A 19089-nucleotide genomic window follows, 5' to 3' on the forward strand; every position below is an offset into this window, starting at 1 on the left:
CCTCAGAGTGCTACAAACCTGAAAAAGTCTTAAGGAAACCCAATGGGGAGCTCCAGAGCAAAGACGGACCTTTGGAGAGTACTCTTGGGTAGGGTACGGGGGATCACCTGGGAAGACTGGCCTCAGATCAAACACTGAGAGCATTCCTGAGGTCCTGTTGCTAGAGGTGGTCGTCTAACTTTAAGTTCTTTCATGATGGGAGATCCATGGTGTACAACTCCATGACTGCCACCCCTGATCATATTAATTACAAAAGCAACCCATAGATGTTAGGAAACCAGGCATTTTTGCCAGATCCCATCACAGAATTACATTCATAGGACTCAGTTCTAGCATTTTTAGAGTGAGGGGAGAGTTGATCATCATTAATGAGTAATGTATAATTAATGAGGATTAAAATAATTTTTTAAAAGGTGTGGAGTAGGGAAATTTAGAGTTAGAAGTAATCATAAAAATTATTAGCCCAACCCCCTTCACTTGACAAAGGGAAAAGTGAGGCCCACAGGGACTAAATACCCAATGTTACCATTGAGCTAGTTAGTGCCAGGGCAGGAACAGAGCCCTCGCCTTCTCACCCCCAACTCAGTCCTCTTTTTTTAAATTTTTATTTATTTATTGGTGCTTTGGGTCTTTGTTGCTCCACACGGACTTTCTCTAGTTGTGGCGAGTGGGGGCTTCTCTTCGTTGCCGTGTGCAAACTTCTTGGTGTGATGGGTTCTCTTATTGCAGAGCACGGGCTCTAGGCGCACCGGCTTCAGTAGTTGTGGCTCACGGGTTCTAGAGCACAGGCTCAGTTGCTCCACAGCATGTGGAATCTTCCCAGACCAGGGATCAAATCCGTGTCCTCTGCATTGGCAGGTGGATTCTTAACCACCGCGCCACCAGGGAAGTCCCAGTCCTCTTTTAAAGGAGCTGAACAAAACGAAAAAAGAGAAACTTTATTTCATCAACAGTTCAGACTTTAAAATAAAATATATTCAGAATTAGGAACAACTGTTCTGTTGCACTGATGGAGCAGGCTGGTAAAAGTTTAGAACAGAATTCAGCACCACAAAAGCCATATGAAGTGAATCATATCACAGTTGATCCTTGAGCAATATGAGTTTGAACTGCTCAGATCCACTTATACACATTTTTTTTTTCAATAGTAAATACTACACGATGGATCTGCAGTTGGTTGAATCTGTGGATGTGGAATCTTGGATAAGGGGAAACAAACTACGTACACGAAGGGCCAACTATAAATTACAGGGCGATTTCCAACTGAGCAGAGGGTTGGTACTCTTAGCCCCTGCATTGTCCAAGGTCAACTGTCCTTGGGTTCCAATGAATAAGAAGCTGACACACTGATGAAAATTGCTTTAGCGTTTATTTAACACATTTTATCTTCATGGATTTGAATTCACAGACCCCAGAAGATGTTCATCTTGTCCTAAAAATGTAAATCCCTGTTCCTTTCAGCAGACAATCCCAAGTCTTCTGTTATTTGTCTTTGCTTACTGCTATTGGTAGTCAACAAGGCTATCTGATTTAACGTAAACATTTAAGTAAAGTAAACATTCTGCTTCCATGAGGCAGAGATTTGTAACAATGAAAACTGAGAGACCATCTTGATCTTTGGACGCGTATGAATAGGATCAGGTAAGCCAAAAACCTTGGGGAGCTGGGTAAAAGAGAGGAATGTACTCCATCCTTTCCCTGCAAACCAGAGAATAAGCCAAATGAGTAGGTCTCAACAAGCTGTTTCTTTAGAGAAATGTACAGACTATAAGATAAATAAGTATGACACTTATTTGGGGATCACCATAATAGTAAATGCTGTTCTCATGCGTCGACTCCAGTTACAATATTATAATACAGAAATAGTAATCCATCATCATTATCATTTTCAGGTAAATAATTATTATGTGTTACTAGCTTGAAAGACACTGATATCTTCCTAAAAATACCTAAAAATATTTTGCTGAAGGACTAAGAAAAGTATATTCTACTAAAGCTAAGTGGCCTTTGAGGGAAGGGTTCTGAGACTATTACAGCTTTGATACGGTACCTTCTGTTATATAAAATGTGACCTTATGCCTCAGAAGATCCCTTGGCTGGAGGAGTTCTTCCTACTGGCACGCTACTATACTGGGTGCTGTCTCTAGGCAGAAAAGTAGAGAGCAACTTTCTTCTATCAAAGCATTTCTAGTTGGAATGCAAATAAAGACCATATATATAGACGATAGCTGAAGGGTTAGTATATCATGCTCTGTCTTGGCTCTGGTCTCCACTTAGAGCTGTGTCACTGCTTAGGTCTAGATCAGTTGAGTTTTGTTGATAGTGACAGAGAGAAATTCTCCATCATGTTATATCGAATCCTAACAAAAAACTCTGGAGCACAAAAGCAAAAGCAGATTTACTATCAACTCACCCTTACCTAAAACATTATCTCGACTCTAACTTTGGTTATCACAAAGTCCCTGGCTTTGTTCTCCGGGACAGTTCCCACACCCTCTAGAATTTAGAATTTCTAACTGAACGCCTGCGTGAGGGCAGAGTACTCAGGCAGCCTGTGCTTCAAAAGACTCAAAATGAAAAAGGCACAATAAAATAAATCAGTTGGACTACTTGGTGGTAAATGCCTTATTTTCTCGTTGTGTTTACCCTTCTGACCCAACAGAACAGTAATGTATATCCTCTCACTGTATTCTTAATAAGGTTATTTACACTGCGTATCCAGTGAGTTTGTGCCCTATGCAATAAACTCTCAGCTCTGAAACGTGTCTGAAAATGTAGACATCATTATTAGAAGAATTAACCTTGTAAATGAGTAGCACGCTAATTGAAACTCTGGGTTTTGATTATTCAAGAGTGACACAGGAATACAGGCAGTTTTATGCAGAGTTATAATGATCAGCCTTGCAAACAGTCACTGATGATGAATAAGTACTATCTCTTGGCAACAAGTGAAGACTTCTGACTTCATTTTTAAAATATTTCTGTGTTGGTTTGTAATTTCCAACGCCAGCATACGAAAAAATATTGTGTGTATCTCCAATGTATAGAATTATTATTTATCAGTAGTGATTGTATTTTGAACTTGAGCCGAACAAAGTCAGAAGGAGGAAACACAGTGTAGAACTTTTTCAAGCCACACTACTGCTTATCACCTCTAATATGCCCCAGATATTCTTCTATGTCTCACCCTCCACTCAATCACATTGATGTCACTTCAACAACCACAGCTAAGACATACCACAATAAATTAGAATTTTACCAATTTCCTGATTCATTAGGAGGTTACAAAAATCCAAGGGTAGGGTAAAGCTACTAAGTTATAGTTCAAAAACAAAGGATCAAAGGAAAAACAAATATTTTCTCAGTTAGGTAAAAGCCTGAGATAGATCACTTGACTTTAACTGATTAACATGGGACTTGGAGGTTCTTCTTCTGCTTCTCCCTCCTCTAGTTCATGATAGCTATCTCCTCTTCCTTGTACCTTGAAGAGGCACAAGGGGATGATACTTCAGAACCTATAATGGAGAAGAATATTAAAAAGCTTTTAGCTTGGAAGCAAAAGCTCATTCATCTAATGTCCTTCAAGCCCATGTATATGATCCTACTGTCAGGTCTAAGCATCAGGGAGAAGACTGAGGGAGCATTTCCCTCTCTTCCATATGAATACCTACAGAATTTATAGCAGTCACAATAACAAATACAAAGCCTACTGCTGTTCATGGTATAGGTGGAGTTACAAGGGTGTACTTACCTGTGAAAACTGTACAGCTAAGATTTGTGCATTTCAATGTCTGTAAATCATATCTCACAAAAAATAACTTCAAATACTACAAATAATAATTTAGTAGGGGTGGGGAGTGGGTGGAAGCAAAGATAAAACAAGAATGGATGAATATTGATATCTTAAGCTGGGTGACTGGCACAGAGGGGTTCATTATACTATTCTATTTATTATGTATGTGTTTGAAATTTCCCATAATTAAAGGTTAAAATGTTAATTGTTTCAACTTTATCACCAGTTCACAGCCACAACTTTTATCAACATGAGGATCGTGATTAAAATACACTCATATGTTTGACATTTATCAATGCGGGATGAAGGCAACACCTTCGCACAATCCAACTTGAAGGAAATAGCTTGATGCTTTTTTAAAAAATTCTGAGTGTTTGCTTGAATAAAGATGGGCATTAAATAAGCTTGTTCATAATCATCAGATCGCCTATTGCCTCGGGAACCAAGGAATACCAAATGAACGGTTCTGCACAGAGTTTTTTCGGTCTGCAGTGTTGTATGTATTCTTTACACCACGTATGGATTTAGCAAAATCCTCTCACTACTCATGTAGCCTTTATTTTTTCTACTATCTCTAACATCCCAGATTAGGAATACTCAGTTTTTGTACCATTACACAGCATCCCATTTGACATACTGAAGTCTTTCTAAAAATATTTACTTGATGTTCAAGCACTGGTACCATCCCAAGCAAAGATGAAACTGCTTTATCAGGAGGCATATTTTCATATTACACAAGAAAGGGCTAGTGCTCAGTAAATGTGAATTGAATGAATAAATGGTGGAAGAGAGATATTTAAACGATTAGAAGAATTTTATAATGGACTTCAAAGACAGAAGTAAAGAAAAGCAGTAAAACACTTAACAAAAGCAAAGCATTTGTAAAGACTTTAAAAATTAAGTTCATTTGAAAGCATTTATGGAGTTACTGTGAGTCAAGAAATGCCCCAATATACTGAGGCTTTAGAAAATTACATATAGTTATCTTTACTCCTAAAAAGGACTATTGGTTTAAGAGCTGCTAAAAGAAGCAGTCAAATGTCTAGGGAAAAAAATTGCCTTTGCTAACAATACATTTATTACAGGGATAACCTTAGTTTCTTAAGTTTGACTGTGGATAAAAGTGGTTTCGAAAGATCTAAACTTCAAAACCTAAAATGAGACAAAAAAGGTTTGCGGAGTCTAAATCACCTGAATAATTACTTTTTATCACCCCTTTACGACAGCCTGCATGTCAAATATTGAGCAGTAACAGCATGAGAACTCAAATAATTCTAACTACTCATAAACAAGGAGATACATCAAATCTGTGCTAAGCCTTCTACACAATGGCTATCTTTGCATAACAAAGAGTTAACAAAACAATAATTACCAATATCAAAGGTCCAACTTAATAAATTAAAATTTAGGCAAAATCAACTAATTTTGGTAATGCCGTGGCTTATGGTACCTAGATGCCTAATCCCTCATTTCAAAGAGCGCTAGATACAGTCAATGCTCTCTTCCTAGGAACAGGCCAAAAGAAGTACCTGCAGCCTTTTAAGGGATCTCTCAGAAACAACCTGTCAATCAAATGGACTGGGTGTCCATAATATGCAAAGCTTCCAGAAAAAATCAGAACAAAATCTTTCTAGAAGTGTATAAACTGTTGAAACATTTAGCTTTGCAGCAGCAAAAAATTGTGCAGGCTTGCCAAACGCTACTGTGCCAGGATATGAAAACATCAATAATGACTGCAACTAGAAATTTAATTTCAGCAGTCTTTTGAGATATATATAAATATAAATATATGTGGATCATATATAAATGGATCACTGCATCGCTCATTATGGAGGAAGCGTACTGAGGCTGACATGGCAGATAGACTGACCATATAACCCCAATTTTCTCTCACTGGCAACTTTATGATGCTTTTTTCCTCCAAGGCTATAGTTTGTTTTCTCCTTAGAGTCAGCTTAACAGTGAGCTGTAATGGAAATTTTGCCCTAAAAATGTTTAGTCATAGGTTCCGTTGGTTAGAAAATAGCTAATGAAGCCAAGTCACAGGCCCATCCTGGAATGAGATTCATATAGAAGGAAAATATTCCACACCTGAGATCAGCTTCTGCTAAGGGCCAGCAGCCTTCTGCTGGATGATCATAGGCCAAAGAGGTACAGATCCTATCAGCTGTTGTGGACAGTCAGTAAAACAATCATTCTTGCTTTTTGTACAGATCTTATCAGCTGTTGTGGACTGTCAGTAAAACAATCATTCTTGCTTTTTGTACAGATCTTATCAGCTGTTGTGGACAGTCAGTAAAATAATCATTCTTGCTTTTTGTACAGATTCTATCAGCTGTTGTGGACAGTCAGTAAAATAATCATTCTTGCTTTCTGTATTAGAATGAGTGAGTTGCTGAATGAGATTTGGAAATAAAAAGAGAGTCCTGCCCTTGAGCACCACACAACCCAACTGAGAGAAGAAAAACATATAAAAGAGATAAATATTATAAGGTATAGCATATTTTTAGGACCAAGTAAATGGTATAGCCAGTAAGTGTGGAAGGAGTGAAGAAAAGGGAAAGACTGCCTTTTAAAAAAGTGTAGGTAGAAGAAACACGAGGAGGTAACCTCAGTGCTAGCCCTTCTGAGCATGGAGAAGGCAGAGGGTGTGTATTCAGTCAATGGAACCCCCTTGCTCATCCCCATAGAGAAGCTTGGGACCCTCCATCCAGGCAAAAATACAGCTCAGGCTTTCCAGTGTGCACAGCAGGAGATGGACTCTTGCTTTTAGGCCATACCACTAAGGCTCTGGCTCATCCTTTAGTTAGTAACAAGGAATGCAGAAGGCTATGTTCAAAAAATAACTCACACCTAGAGACCTGCTGAGAAAAGTGCACATCAAGGAAAATCACTGAAGACAACCAATCCTGAAGGCTTTCTAAGCTCTATCCTTAGATCAAGTTAGAGCTTCATAAAGCTACACATTATGAGTACCTTAGCTTAGCCTTCAAAAATGTCCTTCACTGAATTATGCTTTAAAATTAAAATTTCTGAGTAAAACAGTAGTTAGCAAGGACTGAGTGGGAAAAATGAGGAGACGTTAGTTAAAGGTACAAACTTTCACTTATAAGATGAATAAGTTCTGGGGATCTAATATACAGTGTGATAATTATGGTTAATAATACTATATGGTATGCTTGAAATTTACTAAAAGAATAGATCTTCTACATTCAAACCACACAAAAAAAAGTAAATATGTGAGGTGATGGATGTGTTAATTAACTTGATTGAGATAATTGTTTCACACTGTATGCCTATATCAAATCATCATGTGTACATCTTAAATACACAGTTTTTATTTGTCAATTTTACTTCAATAAAGCTGAAAGAAATAAAATTAAGTAAAATCAAACTCTCTGGCTTGGCAAAATTTATCAAAAATAATCATCCCATACCCTTTGATCTAGGAATCCCAATTCATGCAATTATTTCTATAAATAATCTCCTTGGAGTGTGTTGATATGTACATGTAGTCATTCATATTGCAGATGTGTTTTCTTTTTTTGTAGTCAGAAAACACTGGGCAGAACCTGAATGCCTATTGGTAGGAGACAGGTTAACTGAGTTGAGTTGTATCCATATGATAAATACCATGCAGCCATTAAAAAAAAGAATGGTGCATGTTTACACATACTGGCCTAGAGCTAGCAAGCTAGGAGCTAATATTTGAATGATGAGAAGGGGCTATTCACATGGAGGTCTAGGGGTAAAACATTCCAGGGTTGGGTAACAACAAAAGCAAACCACCTGGGGCAGGATGTACTATTCTAAGAAGGTCACCAATGATTGAAGAGAAGTAGATGAGAAAGGGAAAGAGATGAAGATTGAGATGTGAGTGTGAAACAGATCACATGTAGCCCTGAGGTCATGGTAGAGAGGTCATAACATTGTACCTAAACATACTGGGAACCAGTAGAATATTTTAAGCAGATGCCATGGTTTATGTTTTAAAATATTCACTCTACCCTCTGTATGGAACTTGAACAGTGTAGGTGAACAGTGGAGTGGGAATACAAAGGGAGATGGCCACTGCTGCAGGCCACACAAGAAGCTTGGAGTTGTGGCAGTGCAAACGTAGTAAGTAAATGGTTTGGGGATACATTCTGGAGATAAAATGCCTGTTTACTTCTTTTACATAGGTCTTGTTTTTTTTATTTCTAATGCAATGGTGTTGTTGTACACCTGAATTTTATTGTCCCACATTGTATCTTATTTTTTTAATAATGTATTTGTTTATTTATTTATTTATTGGCTGTGTTGGGTTTTCGTTGCTGTGCCCGGGCTTTCTCTAGTTGCGGTGAGTGGGGGCTACTCTTCGTTGCAGCGTGCAGGCTTCCCATTGCAGTGACTGCTCTTGTTGCAGAGCATGGGCTCTAGGCACGCAGGCTTCAGTAGGTGTGGCTTGCAGGCTCTAGAGTGCAGGCTCAGTAGGTGTGGCACACGGGCTTAGATGTTCCACCGCACGGGGGATCTTCCCGGCCCTGGGCTCAAACCCATGTACCCTGCATTGGCAGGCAGATTCTTAACTACTGCACCACCAGGGAAGCCCTGTTGTATCCTTTTTGAAAGCAGGTGGGGCATAAATATAAAGTTCTAAAGAAAAGATCATATGTATGCGTGCATTTGTGTGTGTGTGTGTGTGTGTGTGTAAAGGTCAGAGCTAAGTAGCAACAGCATGAATATGCATGTGGGAAGAGCAAAAGCCAAGAATTCAATGGGTCTGTCTTCAAATTGTGCTATTGAAGATTTTCTTTATACTTAAAAGGGTGTGAGCATTAATAGCTATGTTCACAGTTGTCTGAAGACTAAGGGTTATTAAAAGTACACAGCACAATGTCTGGCATATTGAAGATGGTTAGCAATTGCTTGGGATTAAAATGGGGAGGACTTTGGATATCATACCATGGGGAAGGTATAGGAATTTTTGAACAGGGGGAATGGGTGCAAAGCAGTGTTTTTCGAAGTTAGTACATAGGTAGTTTCAGGAGGTAGTATATAACTGGGAAAGGTCAGTTAGCAGATTATTGCATTCTTCACAACATCTATATTAGAAAGGGAAAAAAAGAGATCTCATTATCACCATTGACAGACAAAGAAGAGAATGACTCACTTCAGGTCAAGCAACAAATCAGGGGCAGAAATGAGTCCAGGCTGGAAAATCACCCTTCCTCATCTAAGTATGATAATTCTCTAGACCCCTGCTGCCTACATTATTCAAATATGGTACATGAGTCTGACCTTTTTCAAATATTAAAGTTCGCTGCAACCCACTAGATAAATAATATACCAAAGGTCAGAGAATAGCAAAAATAGTGGTTTCTCCCAAGTTTCTAAAATTTTTCCCTTCTTTGAGATTTGTCTCTAATTTCCAATTTTCTTCTAAAATCAAAGCTTTTATTTAAATGGCGCCAAATTACTCCTCTTTGCTCCTGCTGGATCTACATGTATGTGTGTCTATGTAGCTTGTGTGTGCATTCACATACACATTTGTTTCTAAGGTAAAATGATCCATCAACATTAACTCAACCGTGCAGAAAAATGCTTCAAAAGGGACATTTGAAAGAGTTTACCATATCTTTGGAACAAGTAAAGGTTTTTACAAATACATCAGAGGAAGTGTTATAATCAGTCAATGTGAGAATTTTAAAGCCTTATTGTTTAGTGAAAGGGACAGCCTACCCTATAAAAACAAAACACACAATTTTTTGTAGGCCTTGTGGAAATAAAGAAGGCCAAAAAATAAAAAATAAAAATAAAAAATAAAAACACAAAGTCATTTAAGATTCTTCAGTAAAAAAATATTGCTATAATTTCATTGAGATCCAGTGCCTATTCAGATCAGGAAAATGTAAGTGAGGTAGTATCCAGAATAGGTAGTGAAAAATGTCATCTTCTAGATTCACCCAGCCATAAGAAGCTGTAATTCACACAGGCTCCCTGCAATTGTGTTGCCCCAGACCTAGAAACGTATCTTTTGGGACGGACTAGAGGGACCTACATAACAAAGACCAACTATCCCTGCTTTTCAAATTTTTAGACTTTTAATCCTTGAAATACCTCATCAGAGCTCTCCTACTCACTTCCAAGTTACAACTGAGGGAGATTCCTAGATTACTTTTGCGCACGAGGGCAAGACTGATTGGCACACTGATTGGAGAGCCTCCTATCAACCCTCCTTCTCCAAGCATCATTTACTTGCAAAGATGGGGGCTTATATAAGTCTACCCAATAACGGTCTGTCAACAAATATTACATTAACTAAAGCAGTAAGAGGAAAGAGAATATGGAGAGGAAAAGAGGGCCTTCCCTCACAGCTGGCCACTGATTGCCCCCGACAAAGACTCTCTCCTTGACCAAAATTTAGTTAGGCTTCTCTGAGCCTTTTTCTTGATATGGCCTTGACCTTGGCCTTCCATGTCCATCCTTGCTAAACCCAGTTTTAGTGAGAACTCTACTAAGTCATTCCTGTATCCTTGATATCTGATCAGTCTTCATATCTGATCAAGTTCTTATCCCTCACTTTGATATCCAATCATCTTGCCTTCAGCAAGAATCTTATTACGTTGGTTTAGCAAAAATCCCACAACCCTTGATGTCTCCTCTTCGTAATTTTCCACCTATGACCCTGCTCACTCTGCTTTTTGGCTGTAAATCCTCACTTGTCCTTATTGTAATAGAAATTGAGCTCAGTTCCATGGTGAAGGCTCTTTTCCCCTATTGCGAAAATACAGAGTAAACTCTGTCTTTACCACCTTTAACCAGTGTCTGGCTCTGTTTTTTTTTTTGACACCATGTAGAGGCTCTCGCCATTACAAAGCATCTTTACACTTCTTGTAGCACCATTAATTCCTTTGATGTTAGTAAAACTAGCACAAAGCTCATGGTCAAAATATGTTTCCCTACTGTCAATGAATTGAAGGGGATAAAAATTTTATGCCGTGAGAAATGGTAAAAGTTGTTGGAAAGAAAGAAACATATGTGTCATTCTTATTTTCTTCCTCTTATCCTTTTCATTAAGTATAATTTCTTATGTCCCTGGCATTGTTGCTAAATACTTGATTTGTATTATTTCACTTAATTCTCACTGCAAACCTATGAGATATAAACTAAGTAATTTGCATTTTAGAAATGAGGCCGCTGAGGCGTAGTTCGTAAGTGGTGGGGCAGAACTCTAGTCACTTAAGCGTAGGACACATTTCCTTAACTACTCTGCTTAGAGAAGTTGCCAGGTAGAGAAGTGGAGACCATGTGCCCAACCACACAGAGGCTGCAAAGAAGACCACATGTTGATGAATCACCAAGAAGTTTACACTAGGTTGTGAGAACAAGAGAGGACATGAAAGGTGCAGTGGTTAAAAGCCTAGGCTTTACAGAGAGAGAGAGCACACTCTATATGAATGCTACCTCTGCTACCTGCTTTCTTGGGAGAGTTATCTATCTTCTCCCAGCCTCAGTTTCCTCATCTGGATTGTGCTGTGTTAGCTATTCATATTATTACCACATTTCCTGGATCCCAAAAGGGCAAGTTTTTTGTCTGACGTCTCTAAAACTCAAGATGTATCAAATAGTCAATGTAAAATAATCTCAGCTGAAAAGCAGAGGAGTAAGATGTAACCCAATTGTTTTGCCCTGAGTATAGGAAACTAGTCTGCCTAAAAGGTATTTATTCATTAACTCATTTGAATTCTTGCACGGGTAGTGTTACGCGCAATGAATTTTCACTGAAATGTGGATCTAAAATTGTCACTTAAATGTCTTCAAAACAGATTACACTATGAGGCAGTTTGAGTATGCAGAAGACTGTCTGTCACATCCAGGTAATGCAATTAGAGACAAAAGACATTGCCAGTGTTTGAGAATAAATCATAAGACCTTTAAAGGCAGTGAAGCATAGCATGGCTGATTCATGCATCATGAGGACTGTCTCTGGGGCACCAACATCTGCCTGACAAATGCTTCTACTAGAAGCTATTAAACTTCCAACAACATGTAATTCAATTAAAGAAAAAAGGATCTATGAATTAACAAGAAGCAAATGCAAACAGAACACCTCGAAATGACAATGTCTGTCTCTAAAGAAATTGTGAGCATGGGTTGTGAAAAGCAGCATGTCAAAATCAAACTACACAATTTCCAATTGCCTAAAGAAAATCAGAAGAATCTTTAGATTCTGACCATAAGGAAAGCTTGGTTATATTTGATTATATTTAAAAGATAATATTTTTCATTACATTGATTAAGACAAGCAATTAACTCATAAAACAAATGTTTGTGTTTTGTGCCCACCTCCAAGTCTCTTATGAAAGTAGTTTTTTTTGGGGGGGGGGGCGGGGGGGGATGAAAGTAGTTTTATGTCTTACAATAGATGGCATCTTTGAGACAAAGTAACGTTTTTATTATGAGTATTTAGAGGTGTATTAGTTTCCTTATTGCTGTTGTAACAAATTACCACAGAACTGGTTGCTTAAAAACAACACAAATAGGTCAGAAGACCAAATGGTTCTTATGGGGCTAAAATCAAGGTATCAGCAGGACTGCCTTCCTTCTGGAGGCTCAGAATCCATTCCTTGATTTTCCAGCATTTAGAGGCCACCTGCATTCCTGGGCCTACAGCCACTTTCCATCTTCAAAGCCAGCAATTGCATAACTCCAATCTCTGCTTCTAATGTGTGTGTCCTTCTCTGACTCTTCTGCCTCCTTAATTTAACCACATCTGCAAAACTTCTTTTGCTATGTACAGTAACATACACGGGTTCTGGGGACTAGGACGTGGACATCTTTGGGGGTCCATGACTCTACCTAACACAGGAGGTAAACTGGGGAAGACTCTGTTTATGACGTTAGGCATTTGGACTTTACACTGTGAGCAGCAGAGTATCAATGAAGGTTGTCACCTGCTTCCTTAAATCCTTCTTTTCTTTACCCCACTGATGTCTTTGCCATTATCAATTTCTCTGATTTAAATTTATATTCCATTTCTAATCTCACAGCCCAGGTGTTTTTTCTACTGCTGTGCTCTGCGTGGATAGATTTTTACCTATCCTCTCCCTTTTAATTAACCTTAGTAGGAATACTGTTTTGAAAGGGAGTTTCTACCCTCTTAAAAAGCCTTCCTCAAGTCAAAATTTATTAGATGTGGACATATAAATACCTCATATTCCTTTTCAAGTTGTACTTTGTAAAATTTAGAAATTTACAAACATGGCACAGAGTCAATTAATTTAGGGAAGGCAGCTCCATGTTGAAATGAAAGGGTCAAACCACAATATCAGACCCATGCTCAGAAACATGGAAGACCACATCCTGAGGACTGTGGTGGTGATTCTGGTTAATTTTACCAGTCTAATTTTAAAATCACTTCAGAAAGCTCTATGGTGGCTGAGAGTAACTCTCAGCACTGTTAACAACATCAGGGATCAATGGACAACTTTTTCTTTTTTTCATTTTCTTCAAAAATAAAGGAAGGAAATGAAAAACAAAAATCTATGTCAATGTAATTTTAAAGTTTCCAATTTAAACATAAAAGCCAGGAAATGCAACTTAAGTATCTCAAGGGAACATTAGCCTGTTCATATTTCATGTGCTTCATTTTAAGGTATAACACTTAACAGTATAATTAGCAATCAAAAATATTTTATCTGTGCACTGTGGGTGTTTGATGTTATTATGAGATCCTTGATTTTTGCATTTCCTGACTTCTGTGTTTAAATGTATACCCTTAATGTTGCATTACTGTTGTGTCTTACATTAGCTATTGATGGCTCGTAAATGAAATAGATGCCCTAGCAGGTCTTTTCTACCTCCAACTTCCGTAGATCATCTCTGTGCACATTTTATGAACCAATATTACAGAAGCTCTAAAAAAACTGTAATGGAAAACAATACAATTCTTGCTGAAATGTATGGGGGGTTCTAAAAGGTTTTTCACTTTGTAACAATTATGTCCAATCTCTTTGGAAGGTTGTTACTTGTTCTGCTTCTTTATGTCATCACATCTATTTTATCTTTTGCTGAAAACATCTTTCAAAAATTAAAGCTCCACAGCAATTTCCAACCTATCAAGAGCTTAAATGCAGCCTTATAAGATCTGCATTATGTTGTTCTCTCTAAAAATCACTGAGACCCCTGGTAAAGGACAGGGTGAGCCAGTACTTAAATGTATGCTAATTGTGAAAATCATTTCTTTGATATTTGTGATTTTCTATTGACACATTTCATTAGCAAATGGCAAACTGATGGCAATTTAAATGCCAAAGATACTTCTAATTAAAATGCTTACCAACTCAAATCTCTAGCTTTCAAACACAGTAAGTAATTTTATCAAAAAAAAAAAAAAAACCCACAGAACAGATATGATGTGTGGATATGACTCCATCTCCTTATATGTTGAGTAAGAAAGATTTCTGCCACATCTACTTTTTCCCAGACAGCTTCCCACCCACTACCCCCAATTCAATGGACAAGGCAAGCAGAATTCAAAACCCAAAATTTACATTATTTTCCTGTCTAATAGTACACTGATAAAAGTTTGGATACCAGCAGTCATTGAATATAAAATTAGAGATATGATGAAAATCTCTACTGTAAGAGCAATTGTGAGCAAATGACTTTTGGCCCGATTCTGTGATTTTACTGGAACATTGAGCCCATGGAACAGCACAGCTGCTTAGTACAAGTCTGGACTGGCAGTTGATTTTGACATGGTGTCTTCATTTATCAATTCAGTCACCTAAGAAGAAATGCTAAAATTTTTGGTGTTATGTGTTTACATTTTCTAGTTCAATTTCAGTCTTAGAGACCTTTAGTTCCAATACACTATCATAATATACAATACAAATATCCTTCCCCTCAAATTCATATTATTTCAACCTCAGATAAGAAGTTATAGATGTACCAGATGTAGTTATAGATGTAACGGATGTATGTGTTTGAAAGGAGAAAGAAGAGGGTAGTATGTCTATTTCTAAATTTTCAACAAATGTTTTCCAAAAATTGCTCAATGATTTACAATTCTGAGGTATATAACACCCCAAATATATTTTCCTGAACTATGGTCTATTGTATCTTAATGGGGAAATCAACATATTTGCGTGAGGACACTCAAGAAAATGTGCAAATGCTTTTGAAGTTTAAGTTAGCTGTGGGAAGAAGGCTATGGTAGGCTCCTTAGAGAAAGATTTCTGAGAGTTACTACTGCTGCCAAGTTTTTCTTCCAGCACAAAACCAGTGGCACTAATTCACACTAAGTACCTGAAAGAAGGCAGATTATTAAGAAGCAGAGGCCATCAAACTTTTTCTGTCAAGTGTCAAATAGTAAATGTTTTCATCTTTGCAGGCCACATATAGTCTCTGTCACATATTCTTGGTGTTTCTATTTTCTTGTTTGTTTTGCGTTTCCCTTTTTGATAACACTTCAAAAATGTAGAAACCATGCTTAGCTATGGGCTATGATTTAGCCTGCAGAATGAAGTTTGCCAACCCCTGTTACAGAGGAAAGGAACACTGACAAATTTAGGTCCCCGTGAGGTCAAGTATAATTCCTTGGCACAGTGATCTGCGCTGCCTAACAACACTCCCAAAGTCAAAAATACAGTGGTAATGGTTGATGTTGCTCACACACCTGCAATTTGTACCCAGCTCAGTGGGGACAGCCGCTGCACCGCACCACAGGACTGTGAGCTGGGGGGTGGGGGGAGCCCATCTGAACTGGAGGATCAACCTCCACAGCGGCTCATTCGGGGCTGGTGAGAAGTTTCAGGCTATTGGTTTCTTTCCAGTGAGCTTCTCCACCGAGTTGCTTGAATTTCCTCCAGCACAATGACTATATTCTAAGAGGGAGCGTCTCAAGAGAACTAAGCAAAGCTGTATCACTTTTGACAGCTAGCTTCCCTGCATCATCCCCGTTGCAGTCACAACAGAATCAAGGGGAAGGAACATAAACACCCATCGCCTAGTAGGAGGACCATCAAAGAAGGGAAGGTGGGACAGGAGACACTGTTGTGGCCCTTTTTGGAAGGTACAATCTCACAGTACCCAAGCAAATTTTTCAAAAAGATATGCTTCTTCCCTGGCACCTTCAGATGAAGTTTCCTCTCCTTGCTTCTAGTGTGAAGCAGGTTTAGACAGAGTTAAGTAAATTAAAATATACCTCTACAGTCAAAATTAGAGAGAATTTTCAAGTATTTTCATAAAAATTTCTGCAAGTCTAATGTATTTAGTTGCAGGATTTAAGTTTGGAAAGTAGATGCCATAGCTTCTTTCACACACACAACGAAAATGGAGGAAGTTCAGCTCACTGGCTTGTGTAAAATGAGTGAAGGAAGTCAAGAGAGACCAGCACACCAAAAGAGAATCCTGTATTTAGTGGACCCTTTCCTCTTCTGGATGGTTTCCCAAGGAGACTAAAAATGTACTTAATTAATCTGCAACTTTAAAAGGACATGGGGTCCCTTTCTGACATTTTTACTTGGGAGTCTAGGATATCACTGGGCTTACACGTTTATTATTTGAGATGCTTTTCAATTTTAGCAGCTTAAACCAACCTTTACATTGTTTCACTTTTCAACAGCCCAATAATCTCTTATGTGTGGGATACTGATCTAAACAGATGGCTAACTATGGAGAACAGTATGGAGATTCCTAAACAAAACTAAAAATAGAACTACCATATGACCAAGCAATTGCACTACTTGGAATATACCCTGAGAAAACCATAATTTAAAAAGGTACATGTACCACAATGTTCATTGCAGCACTATTTACAATAGCCAGGACATGGCAACCTAAATGTCCATTGACAGATGAGTGGATAAAGAAGATGTGGTACATATATACAATGGAATATTACTCAGCCATAAAAAGGAAAGAAATTGAGTTATTTGTAGTGAGGTGGATAGACCTAGAGTCTGTCATACAGAGTGAAGTAAGTCAGAAAGAAAAAAACAAATACTGCATGCAAACGCATATATATGGAATCTAGAAGAATGGTACTTATGAACCTAGTGGCAGGGCAGGAATAAAGATGCAGATATATAGAATGGACTTGAGGACACTGAGGGAAGTGGAGGCTGGGATGTAGTGAGAGAGTGGCATTGACATATATATACTACCAAATGTAAAGTAGATAACTAGTAGGAAGCTGCTGCATAGCACAGGGAGATCAGCTCTGTGCTTTGTGAGGACCTAGAGGTGTGGGATAGGGATGGTGGGAGAGAAACTCAAGAGGGAGGGGATATGGGGATATGTGTATAAATATAGCTGATCCATTTTGTTGTACAGCAGAAACTAGCACAACATTGTAAAGCAATTATACTTCAATAAAGATCTGAAAAAAAAGCTTTGATTTGATTTTCTCTTGCTCAAGAGGGTGCTGACAGGCTTAATGGAGACATCTATGTCATGGTGAACGGTTAGGGTAATCCAAACACCTTAATAACTTGTTGTTTGCTCTAAATATCTGAGCAAGCCAGAGTTAACTGAATTAAAACTTTCAAGATATGTTTTTATGGATTTTAAAACACATATGCCATATTCTCAGCAGATCGTGAGTACAGTTATGCAAATAAATTGTGATTTATGTTATTATAATTTTTCCATTGATAATATGGTAGTCCTAACAAATTTTCTAAATAGGAGGGACTTACGGGTAGAAATCAGGTTTGGGGTAGAAGTTGGGAAACTTCTTTGAAACTACTTAGAACAGAAAGCACACTTTTCTTATATTGTATGTTTATTGCTAGGGCTTAAAATTATCTTTGTGGGAAAAGTACAGGGTTTTAAAATAGATTGTATATTTATTTGGGGTAGCTTGGGAAAGTCTCATGGAGACTTTTGGGACCTAATTCATCACTTCCATCAAGTCATGCCTTGGCATCTCAGGGGAGGAAAATAATTTTTCTACTACCCTTCTAAGTTCTCACTGGGGCCCCTCTAACAAAATACAGATTAACAAGAGAAAAACAAACAAGTTTATTAACGTGTAACACATGAATACATAGGAGATCCCTTGGGGGTAAAAATAAATAACTTCTAGAGGTGGCTTAGAATTCAGGCTTAAATACCCATCTTAATACAGGAAGGGGAAGAGAGATGCAGGTCTCTGAAGGGACAGTCAATTATTTTTAGGAAAGAGGAATGGGCCCTTAGAAAAATAGATTAAAGGTAGATGGTTTGTGACAAAGTTTATCTGGGCATGATGTCAACTAGTCTCTTCTCCTGTGAAGAGTCAATCCTCCCCCATCCCCCACCCCAGGATGGGGTTCATGATAACTGAGTTCCTTTTAGAGCATTTATCTTTAAGTAAATAAGTGGAAATCAGAGAAAGCCTTTCCCTGAATTTGCTGTTTCTCAGGTGCCTACAACTCAAAATAATCAATAAACAAAGCAGAATATTTAGGGGTGGCATGTCTTGAACTCCTACAGTCATATTTTGGGCTCGCATATTCTGCCACCCTTCAGCATTAACTCTGAAAACTGATAAACTGGCCAACAGAACAAGAAGGGTGTGACAAATTGTATATCACTTTTGGTCTGGTTTATAAGCATTCCTTCAGAGCCCTTCCTCAAGTCCAAATTACATTTACATTTTTTCAATATCCAATATGCTATCAACCCTACCATCATCACATAATGCAAACAATTCTCAATAATTCTTTCTTCAATCAACATCAGAAAACCATGACATTCAAGATCTCATCTGAGAATACAATCATTAATTTTCTGTTGCTTTATCTAAAGGCCTGGCAAGAGAAATGATATCAAAAGTGACCACCACCAAAGAATATGCCATCCATCTGATTCTCAGATTATATATTACACTCAGTCCTATCTTTGGATCAAGTTATGGAACTAGAAAGCTATATAAATGAACGACATTAACCTAGACCCATGAAAAATCACTTTCCCTGAGTTATGTCTCAATTTTCAACCCTAAATTTATGCCTAGGATCCCAATGAGAAAGAAACATGAAGCATGCTGCCATGGAACTGTAAAATCAAAGTAAAATTACTGCCTTTTAGATTATTCAGAGCCTCCTACATTGAAATTTTTTAAATAAGAAATGCGATGTTTGATTTTTGATGTGGTTTGAGGTTGGTCATACATGCCAAGGACATGATTTAACCTAGAATATATATTCATTTAAGGTAGTTTGGAGGACTCTGATGGAAAGTAATAGGACCTAAAGCCCCCCCAACAAGAAATAATACATTTCTTTTAGAGTTTAGTACCTAGAAGGACCCCTGAATCAACATAA

At 38.0% G+C, this 19089-nt stretch overlaps 1 long non-coding RNA gene across 1 annotated transcript in view; it reads right to left on the bottom strand.

The window, feature by feature from the left end:
• Nucleotides 1–844: 844 nt before the first annotated feature.
• The window catches only part of LOC130830166 (uncharacterized), a 162844-nt gene continuing 144599 nt past the window's right edge, over nt 845–19089 (bottom strand). The window contains exon 3 of the long non-coding RNA XR_009047741.1: nt 845–912. This is a non-coding gene — a long non-coding RNA (uncharacterized LOC130830166). The remainder of the gene's footprint in view (nt 913–19089) is intronic.

The sequence above is a fragment of the Hippopotamus amphibius genome, chromosome 10, assembly GCF_030028045.1.
Source record: "Hippopotamus amphibius kiboko isolate mHipAmp2 chromosome 10, mHipAmp2.hap2, whole genome shotgun sequence".
NCBI lineage: Eukaryota > Metazoa > Chordata > Mammalia > Artiodactyla > Hippopotamidae > Hippopotamus > Hippopotamus amphibius.